The sequence below is a fragment of the Schistocerca gregaria genome, chromosome 4 (genome assembly GCF_023897955.1).
Source record: "Schistocerca gregaria isolate iqSchGreg1 chromosome 4, iqSchGreg1.2, whole genome shotgun sequence".
Lineage (NCBI taxonomy): Eukaryota > Metazoa > Arthropoda > Insecta > Orthoptera > Acrididae > Schistocerca > Schistocerca gregaria.
In genome coordinates, this window is record NC_064923.1 from 360,267,342 (window position 1) to 360,278,747 (window position 11,406).

Consider the following 11,406-nt stretch of genomic DNA (forward strand, 5'->3'; position numbering starts at 1 on the left):
CAATCAATTCTTTGAACACAAATTTTTCGGCAAAGTTAGGTCTGCTCGTATTTCAACGTTTATCAGGAACGTGGTACTATTCACGTCCATGGAATAGAATCATTATATTGCAAGAAGTTCCCGAGCACTTCAGTTTAATTTTTCTTGCTGTTAAGCTGTTATGAATGTAAAGGATTGTAGATTATGTCACCATTTCCGTGCACGTCACCGTCTTGTGCCAATGTTGTAACTTTTTTGGGCGATGTGCTGTGTAGAGAATATGATTAATTGTGTTTGGGTCTCTAGCATTTTAACCGATATCAACCTACTTCTGATACCTCCATCGTTTCCACCAACCTGTGTGATATTACTTCCTAGATACGAGAATTTTCCATTTTTTTCACTACTGTATCAATTTCAATTTTGTTGTTCAGCAATACGTTATTCTTCTTTAGGCTACACTTCATCGTCTTCCTCTCTGATCTGTTTATCTTAGAGCCGTATTAATCATAACTACTTGTAATGCCCTTCCCTTTTAACAGGTCTTTGGAGTCTTCCTTACATCCGACTGGAAGGCTATAACGTTTCTCCCTTGTTTCTCGCTATATGATATTCTTTTAATTCTATGCCTTAATACATTTTTATTCTTTTAAGAGCATGTAGCTTTTCCTTTGCGTGCTTGGGAAGAGAGATATTATAAACAAATCTACCTCATTGAGGATAGGCGGTTAGGAATAAAACCCTCAGTATCGATTAATAATATACAGAAGACAATGAATAAATTTTATTTGTTAGTTTGCGTTCATTATTCATCTTCCGTCGCAGGTAAACCACCCTGTATTAATAACTTCTTTTAAATATTAATATTTACGCATGATGCTGTAGACATAATCGTGCACGAAACGGCGAATTATTGCTTCCATTAATTAAATTACTGTTAGTGGTGGACGAGTAGACAAAAGCATCTTAAATCTTTGAATGGCGCACTAGAAGTGTCTAGCTTTCTTCATTCTCTCCGTTTTCAGAAAGAAGGAATCAAAATAAAAGAAACCTGCACATGTGAATCTACACATGAGTTATTGTTATGATCTGTGGCCTACGTTATCGTAAGTTGTGTCTGCTCATTGCTAATAGTTTTATTTATATGAATATTACTGTTTTGACTCGTAAACACGTTAGATGTAGGAAGTAAAGGAATACTACAATGTTGCCCGCACACCTTAGCAATGAAGGTTTATTCTTCTATCAAAATTTTCTTTTATTTCTCTATATCTTCTTCGAAATACCCTCTGTTACATACCTTTTGAAATTAGGTTATGTTTCAAACCATCCTCTTTTCTTAGTCTTACCTTGACTTTGTCGACTTTGTATAGTTCTCCCAAACTAACAATTTCGAACGTCTTGTTGCACCATGTTATTATCTAGGACGAAACCACTTGGCGAAAGATGCAAGTTGCCACGGTGCGTTGCTGACAAAGAGTAAGCTGGCCTCAGGGACGCTGCCTCTGTAACTTACAGTGCGACACGCACTGCGACATTTTTACACTGACACGAACCCATATATCGAAGAAGCAGTTATATTGGTCGCCCTTCGTGCGTGTAGCTAGTAACTGTTTGTCGAGTCGTCAGTCTTCTAACTGGTTTGATGCGGCCTGCCACGAATTCTCTCCCGTGCCAAACTCTTCATCTCAGAATAGCACTTGCAACAAACGTTCTCAATTATTTGATCGATATATTCCCATCTCTGTCTTCATCTACAGTTTTCATCTCTTTAGCAACGTGGAAGTTATTCAGTGGTGTTTATTGTCTAGTAAAGTCATCACAAGGTCAAAACAAATTGCAAAAGATTTAGAACAGACACCTGTTTGTTTGGAAAATTGGCCGTTGACCCTAAATAATGAAAAGCGTGAGGTCATCCACATGAGTGCTAAAACGAGACCGTTAAATTTCGGTTACACGATAAATCAGTCAAATCTAAAGGCCACAAATTCAAATAAATACATAGGAATTATAATTACGAACAACTTAAATTGGAAAGAACACAAGGAAAATGTTGTGAGGAAGGCAAACCAAAGAATGCGTTTTATGGGCACAACACTTAGGAAATGTAACAGATCTATTGAAGAGACTGCCTGCAATGTGCTTGCACTGTTTTGGAGTATTGCTGCGCGGTCTGGGATCCTTACCAGAGAGGGTTAATGGAGTACAAAGAAGAGCAGCACGTTTTGTATTATCGCGAAATATGGGAGAGAGTGTCACTGACATGATACAGGAATTAGGGTGGACATAATTAAAACAAAGGCGTTTTTCACCGTGGTGGAATCTTCTCACGAAATTTCAGTCACCAACTTTCTCCTCCGAATGCGAAAATATTTAGTTGACACCAAATTACATAGGGAGAAACGATCGTCATAATATAATAAGGGAAATCAGAGCTCGCACCGAAAGATACAGGTGTTGGTTTTTTGAGCGCACTGGTCGAGATCGGAATAATAGAGAATTATTGAGAAGGTAGTTCGATGAACCCTCTCCCAGGCATTTAAGTGTGATTTGCGGAGGATCCACGTAAATGTAGATGTTCTGTCATCCTATCAGTTCTTCTTGTCAGTGTTTTCCAGGTATTCTTTTCCTCGCCGATTCCTCTGAGAACCTCCTCATTCCTTACCTTATCAGTCCATCTTATTTTTATCATTCTTCTATGGCACCACCTCTCAAATGCTTCGATTCTCGTCTGCTCCAGTTTTCCCGCAGTTCATGTTTCAGTACCATACGATGCTGTGCCACAAACGTACATTCTCAGAAATTACTTCCTCAAATTAAGGCCTATGTTTTACCAGTGCTAGTCTGTTTTTGATGTTCTCTTTGCTCCGTCTGTCATGGATTATTTTGCTGGTAGCAGAATTCTTCAACTTGATCCACTTCGTAATCACGAATCCTGATGGTAAGTTTCTCGTTGTTCTCGTTTCTGCTACTTCTTATTACTTTCGCCTTTCTTCGACTTACTCTCAATTCTTATTTTATGCTCATTAGACTGTTCATTCCATTTAGCAGATCCTGCACTTCTTATTCACTTCCACTCAGGATAGATGTGCATTAGCTAATCTTATAATTCATCTCCTTTGATCTTGAATTTTAATGCCACTGTCGAACCTTTTATTTCCGTCATTACTTCTTCGGTGTACAGATTGAACAGTAGGGGCGAAAGACTGCATCCCTGTATTACACCCTTTTTAATCCGAGCAGTTCCATCTTGGTCTTGTACTCTTCTTGCTCCCTCTTGCCTCTTGTAAGTCTTTCCCTGTAGCTTACCCATGTTTTTCCCAGAAAATCAAACATCTTGCACCATTTTACTTTGTCGAACGCTTTTTTTGCTATCTTTGGAACTGCGTGGATCATGTTTTCCCAAAAGTGAGATACTTTATCACCAGACTGATATATTCTACACACCAACATGAATAGTTGTTTGGTTGCCACTTCCCCCAATGATATTAGAAAATCTGATTTCATGTTATCCATTCCTTCTGCCTTATTTGACCTTAAGACCTCCAAAGCTCTTTTAAATTCTGATTCTAATACTGGATCCCCTTCCAGAGGCCTTCAATGTTCTCTTTCCACCTATCGTCTCTCTCTTCTGCATTTAGCAGTGGAATTCCCATTGCAATGTTAATGCCACCAGCCTTGCTTTAGTTCAAGACAATACGGAGGATATCGAACAGCTTAAAGGGACTCGTGTTTTCAAAGTCTACATAAACATATTACCATACTGCAAACAACCTCTTTAACTGAAACTTCCTGGCAGTTTCTGGAAACCTATTTAATTCTTATCTTCGTAATACGTTATCATAGTCCACCCCTCGACGTCCACTGCTGGATAAAGACTTTCGTCAGACCCCTCCCTGCTTTACGCTCTTGAATCATGTAGATCAGTTGTTCCTCCTGTTATGTTTACTGCCGTCGTGTATCCACCTTCCATTCTGTCGTCTTCTGTGTCTCTCCTAACCTCTTGGAGCCGATCAAAGTACACTGCTGACTGCGGAAACTGCAACACCAGTAAGAATAAAATATTAAATTGTTCTTACTGTTTGTGTAGGAGGAATAAAACATGTTTAAAACATTCTCGGACTGGCGTGCTGCCCTGGCCAACTTGGGTTGGTGCTGGCTGAAGGAAGCATTAAGAAAATTTTGCAGTTGACCATGATATCTTTTTTAACAGATCAACAGTTTTGAAAAGTCTGTTCAGTGTATGAGAAGTACTACTGGTCTTCAGTTGCTCCAAACAGATAAATATCTTTAATTTGTTTTGTGAATCAGTTTTCTATTTGATCTTTTGCATATACTGGGAAATAAAACTTAATTGGAAAATATTTCATGCACCTAGATATAACCCAACTTACATTATCACCTCAAGATAGGCAAACCAATTTACATCATTTGCACACAAGGCAGATTGTGTAGGTTGGGTTGAGCACTTAAAGGTGCATGAAAGATTTTACAGGCTGGTCTTGTTTTGACTTCCCTGCACTTGATTTTAGACTTATGGTACTGATTTTATGACCTAATAAATTCGTAAATTAGATGCTGATTTATATCTGCAATTGAGGCAAACAGAATAATATCGCCAGCAAGACGAAAGTGTTTTGGGTGTGCTCGATTAATACGTAATCCTTCTTTTTTCAGTTTGGAGATCTTTTCAAGGGTGCTGCGAGTAGCACTGATGGTACAGAGTCAACAATGCAGATTCCTGCTTCAATCATAAATTATGCAGTGTGGATGGATGTATACATCGATATATGTTTCCTTCAGCGTACAAACAGGGTAATAACATTCACAACGAATCTTTCATTCTGAAGCGGAGTGCTCTTGTTTTTTAAACATTGTCATAGGTTAAACATGTACGCAGGGCTCAAGAACGAATCCCATATCTGGATAGCTCAGTTGGTAAAAGCATTACCCCCGAAAGGCAGGCTTTCGGATTCGAGTCCCCAGTTCAGCACACACTTTTAATGTGCCAGGGAGTTTCAGCGTTTTAAAATGTCACATAAAATATAAAAAGTCATGGTTTATGTAACATAGAAATAACTGTGGAAACAAAAGGACCTGAAATAATTTACGTCATCTTGATACAGCAGACTTCAACTTATTTGAAACTAGATAGGCGGTTGGTGCTATAAGTGCCAAAGAAGACAGCTGAGATATTTAGCTTTGGTCTAATGGTACCAAGATATCATTTGTTGGCCGAACATCGAACATCGAACATTTCACGTTCACAGATGAGTAGCTAGTTGTGTGACTCCCCTTGTGTTATGTAAACGCAAAAAAATGTTCGAATGTGTGTGAAATCTTATGGGACTTAACTGCTAAGGTCATCAGTTCCTAAACTTACACACTACTTAACCTAAATTATCCTAAGAACAAACACACACACACCCATTCCCGAGGAAGGACTCGAACCTCCGCCGGGACTAGCCGCATAGTCCATGACTGAAGCGCCCTAGACCGCTCGGCTAATCCCGCGCGGCTATGTAAAAGCCATTGTAACAATTTAAATACAATTCTTGTGGTTATTTGAAAGTCACAACGTGTTACAAACTGTCGATATTTCAGCTATTATCACAGCAAACGTCATCGGAGTGATATTTGGGGCTTTTGATTGATACTGAGTGTATATTCATGAGTCTCTATCCAGCGAGTCTAGAGTGACGTGGTGCCTCAACTGATGAGGCGTATGTGCACTTCCTCGGGTGACCATCCTTCCTGATCCAATACGTACCTTTCGTCGTACGAAGCGTAATGAGGCTGCTGGGCTACCACGTGACGGTGAGTACGGAACTAAAACAACAGCACAGACAGAACACCGCACTTACCTGATATGTTCTCATGTGCGCTTTCTACCACTGAAGCCTACACTGTCAAAGGTCTTTTTTCTCCACTTTGGAGCGGGTGTACCGCCCTTGAAATGCATCTACATATGAACATTTTTGTTCCTTATGCTCTCAGGGATCGTTTCTTGCATTTTGTTCGCCTTCAGCAAGATACCTCTGTCTAACGCTGCAACCAGAAGCTAGGAATTAGCCACACAGGTGACGTCTGCCTAATAGGCGATAAGTCAGTAGCTTTTAGAACATTCTGACGGGGTCACACACCCAGATGAATGTAAATGAAATGGATTCTGGCCGTAAAAACCTTCGATAACACGGGATGGACAAACAAAAGTGGCCTGGAGAACAGAGTTCAAGGTTCCAGGGTACAAAGAAATGCAGCAGAGGAAAGGAAATAATGCAGATGTTGCAAGAGACCACCATTCATTTCTTCGCAATTTTGGGCCCTGGTCAACAAGCTGCTGAAGGCGGATCGAAGCTGGACTGCTGCGATTTCTGCAATCTCATCCGAAATGTTCTGCTGCTTTTCTTGAAGACTGTCATGTTGCGATATACCTTAGACTTAAGGGCTCCCCACACAAAGTAATCGCTGACTGACAGATCAGGTGACCTGGGTGGTCAGCTACTGCCGCGACCAGACTAAAAGTCCAGGTGAAGTATTCGTCCACATGATCGACGTGATACGTCAGTGTCTCGCGACAGGTGTCGTGTTGTTTTTCTAGGACTCTGAAGTATTTTTTTGGTGAACTGAAGCCACATTTTCTGGTGTGCGGGCATGTTTGGGAACGTATTTTGACTTGTTCAAAACATATTCTGGTCTGACGCCGTTTACGGCCTAAGCGTTACAGGGCTCTCTTTGCTGGCACTTTGACACTATTGGACTTCTCAGCAAACAGCTGATCACAGTGTTTCCGTAACTTTCCACAAGGAACGCCCGCTGCTCCACTGTGAGTACCATCGTCCACTTTGCACTGCTCCACTCACACTGACACAGCCCGCGCTATTCTTTGAACCGGTGTGGATCACGTGGTGGGCGTACACTTGGTGAGGGCGTCACAAGGTGTAGTTATGTGCATACATTCTCGTCCAATCGTATCCAGTCGTCAGGGACACTTTTATTTGCCCCAAACTGTGTGAAACAACGGTACTGAGCGTACAGGGGTCGGCCAAAAACATGGAAACAAGGCGAGAAATGCATGCTTGGATATAAATGCAGATGCTAGACAAACCTACCGGGTGTGCTGTTGTATTTTTTTTTTTTTTAAATCTCATTTTGTTCGTTGCATCTGAACGGGGCGGACGTCGTAAGACACCCGTTTAAGTTCGTTGTTGATCCATTAACTCAGTTTTTTTATTACAGAGGGCTGCTAACCCTCTGACCGAACACGCTGAGCTACCGTGCCGGCAAAAATTCTGGAGGCGCTGGGTATCGATCCCAGTACCTCTCGCACGCTAAGCGAGCGCTCTACCATCTGAGCTACGCCCACCCCTCTACCTCGCTCGGTATGCACCTTGCAATGTCCTCAACGAATTGTAGGTATCAGACGCGGGCAGTGCAGCAGGGCACTGTTCGCTGATTTGAAAATTCCTGACAGATTAAAACTGTTTGACACACCGTGGCTCGAACTGGGTTCTGCAAGTTAGAGAGGAGTGAAGTTTAGAAGGTAGGAAAGTAGGTATTGGTGGAAGTACAGCTGCGTTGGTAGGTCGTCCGTTGTGCTCGAGTAGATGAATTGGTAGAGCACCTGCCCGCGAAAGGCAAAGGTTCCGGGTCTGAATCCCAGTCCGGCACAAAGTTGCAATCCGGTAGAAAGTTTCCCTCCTTCTACTACCCGTAGGGATGGGGATGGAAAAGGGATGAGAAGGTGGTATTTAAAAACGTTCTAAAACAACCTGGTGGTATTTCTTTCCTGTATTTGAAATACTTCAGAAGTAGGAAGTGAAATTTGTCTCTTATCTGAGCTGGTCATTGTGTCCAACCATCTCGCGAGAATGAGCAGTGCAGAGCGTCTATTATTTTGTTACCGTGTCTCTGGACCTAAGTTACGTCACACGGCTGAATACCACAGACAAACTGAACATACTGCCTGGAAACGTATGGTTTAAAACAGCAGATAATCAGGTAACTCTTTTCCATAGCGGGCGAACGCGGATAAGAAGCTAGTATTCGATTAACTAAAAACTGATTTTTGAACTTCATTTGTAATTTATGTGGTATTTCCTGGTGACCGCTGCGATTGCTTTCATTTGAAAATAGCTATGCACTTCAGTTACGAGTGTGTCAACAATCCAACATGTTACGGAAGGCGCACAGACGTTTGCTAGCAGTCTGGACACAACATCGTATTTTGTAATGGAATAATTTAATAAATTTGCTTCAGGCACTGTATCTTATTACGACTACATCCTGTTGCAAAAACGCCGTTGGCAACTCATTGCGTAACCTTATGAGGCCAGTAACACGAATGACAGGATTACTACAGAGTTTACATAGTGCAGATTCTATTCTTTGCGCACCTTTCTCCTGGTTAAATAGCCATGACCCTCACTTTCACGCGTAGTCCATAAAACATCTTCACTATCTCGCTGTTTGGAAGCGCTATACGCAGCCACTTTTATCTTTCGCACGTAGTCAATGACAGGGGTGAAGCCAAGGAAACTGCTCAGCCTCAGAATTCATGCAGTTTGTCTTTCTGAATGAAACAGTTTTTATTATGTACATAGTTCTTTCAAAAATGTAAGAACAACATGAAAGAAATTTGCCACTAGTATTAAATTTTTACCATATTCTGGGCATGTCTATACTAAACAGTTACAGTTTTCCATAGCTTCGGCAAGGAAAAATAAATAAAACTAACTACAAGAAGCCGGCCGTTGTGGCCGAGCGGTTCTAGGCGCTTCAGTCTGGAACCGCACGACCACTACGGTCACAGGTTCGAATCCTGCTCCGGGCATGGATGTGTGTGATGTGCTTAGGTTAGTTAGGTTTAAGTAGTTCTAAGTTCTAGGGGACTGATGACCTCAGATGTTTCAAGTCCCATAGTGCTCAGAGCCATTTGAAGGAAGAGCGTGAAGGAAAATTTCGGAAATGTTCACTGAGGTGACAAAGTCAACGGGCAGCCATATGCACATATACACATGGCAGTAGTAAAGTGCGCATAAGGTATAAAAGGGCAGTGCATTGGCGGAGCTGTCATTTGCACTCAGGTGATTCATGTGAAAAAGTTTCCAAAGTGATTATGGGAATACGACGGAAACAACAAACTCAGAACGCCGAATAGTAGTTGGAGCTAGATACATGGTACATTCCATTTCGGACATTCCGAAATCTACAGTGTCAAGAGTGTGACGAGACTACCAGATTCCAGGCATTACTGCTCTCCACAGACAACGCAGTGACCGACTGCCTTCATTTAGGACCGAGAATAGTGGTGTTCACGTGGAATTGTCAGTGCTAACAGAAAAGCAACATTGCGTGAAGTAATGTGGGACGTATGACGAACCTATCAGTTAGGACAGCGCTGCGAAATTTGGCGCTAATGGGCCGTGACGCCAGATGAACGACGATAGAGCCTTTGCTTCCAACACGGAGCCGATCGAGCGGTTCTAGGCGCTTCAGTCCGGAACCGCGCTGCTGCTATGGTCGCAGGTTCAAATCCTGCCTCTGGTATGGATGTGTGTGATGTCCTCAGGTTAGTTAGGTTTATGTAGTTCTAAGTTCTAGGGGACTGATGACCTCAGATGTTAAATCCCATAGTGCTTAGAGCCATTTCAACCATCTGATCCAACACGGTATCGCCCGCAGTGCCTCTTCTGGACTAATCACTATATCGTTTGGACCCTACACGACTCGAATGTAGTGACTTGGTTAGATGAGTGCCTGTTTTGGTCGTTAAGAGCTGTTGGTAGGGTTCGAATGTGGCTCGGGTCCCTTGAACCCATGGACTCAAGCTGTCAACAAGGCACTGTGCAAGCTGGTGGTAGCTCTGTAATGGTGTGTGCTGTGCTTACATCCAATGGACTGGGTCCTCTGGTCCAACTTAGCCGATCATTGACTGCAAACGGGTCGTGCGGTAGCGTTCCCGCTTCCCGCGCCCGGGTTCCCGGGTTCGATTCCCGGCAGGGCCAGGGATTTTCTCTGCCTCGTGATGACAGGGTGTTGTGTGATGTCCTTAGGTTAGTTAGGTTAAGGTAGTTCTAAGTTCTAGGGGACTGATGACCATAGATGCTCAGTCCTATAGTGCTCAGAGCCATTTGAACCAGTTTTGACTGGAAACGGTAATGTCTAGCTACTTGGAGACGACTAAACGAGTTGACGTTTAGTATTGGAGACTATTCATAGATTTCAGCTTTCCTAACAACGATGTCACGGTACCGGGCCAGAACTGTTCGCGATTGGTGTGAAGAATGTTCCGGACAATTGGGGCGTATGATTTGGTCACCTACATCGCCCAATATTAATGCCATCGAACATTTATGAGACATAACCGAGAAGTCAGTTTGTGCACAACATCCTGCACTGGCAAAATTTTCGCAGTTATGGACGATCCTAAAGGCAACATGGCTCAATATTTCTGCAGGGTATTTCCAACGGCATGTTGTCTCCACGCCACGACGAGCTGCTGCTGTACGCCGGGCAACAGGTGTGACACGATATTAGGAGATAGCCACAACTTTTTTCACCTCAGTGTAATGTTAAACGAACGAATGAAACTTCTCAGTCAGTCAAGATGAAGAATCTCCTCGGTGATGGAAACGTTTATTCCTGTGGCTGTTTCCGAATGTTCACTGATAAACGAAAGCCACTTTCCGGCTCAATATGTTTATTATTTCTAACGCAGCTGGGTGCTTATTTCAGTCACAGCGTTTTCGTCCATAACATTTTGATCAATTTTGTGCCTGTTTCAAAAACAGCCTTAAACACTCTGTTTGTCACATAAGGATATTTATATACGTAAAAATTAAGCGGATTTTTTGTATATTTAAAATAATACACAGGACTATGTTGATCATAACTGAATACGAAGATAAATGCTTCAAAAATCATCTTTACCTTACAATCAAATTCTAGAGATACCTATGTTGTTGTTGTTGTTGTGGTCTTCAGTCCTGAGACTGGTTTGATGCAGCTCTCCATACTACTCTATCATGAGCAAGCTTTTTCACATCCCAGTGCCTACTGCAGCCTACACCCTTCTGAATCTGCTTAGTGTATCCATCTCTTGGTCTCCCTCTACGATTTTTACCCTCCACGCTGCCCGCCTATACTAAATTGGTGACCCCTTCATGCCTCAGAACGTGTCCTACAAACCGATCCCTTCTTCTAGTCAAGTTGTGCCACAAACTCCTCCCTAATTCTATTCAATACCTCCTCATTAGTTATGTGATCTACCCATCTGATCTTCAGCATTCTTCTGTAGCACCACATTTCGAAAGCTTCTATTCTCTTCTTGTTCAAACTATTTATGGTCCATGATTCACTTCCATACATGGGGAAACGCTTTCCTTACCATTTTCATTATACATTTTATATCCTCTCTATTTCGAC

The 11,406-nt window shown here is 42.2% G+C and overlaps 1 non-coding gene across 1 annotated transcript; it reads right to left on the reverse strand.

Annotated features, from left to right (window-relative positions):
* Window positions 1–7,272: 7,272 nt before the first annotated feature.
* Trnaa-agc (transfer RNA alanine (anticodon AGC)) lies at window positions 7,273–7,346 on the reverse strand. Its single transcript has one exon. It is a non-coding gene; the product is annotated as a tRNA-Ala (tRNA).
* Between the last annotated feature and the right edge of the window lie 4,060 nt (window positions 7,347–11,406).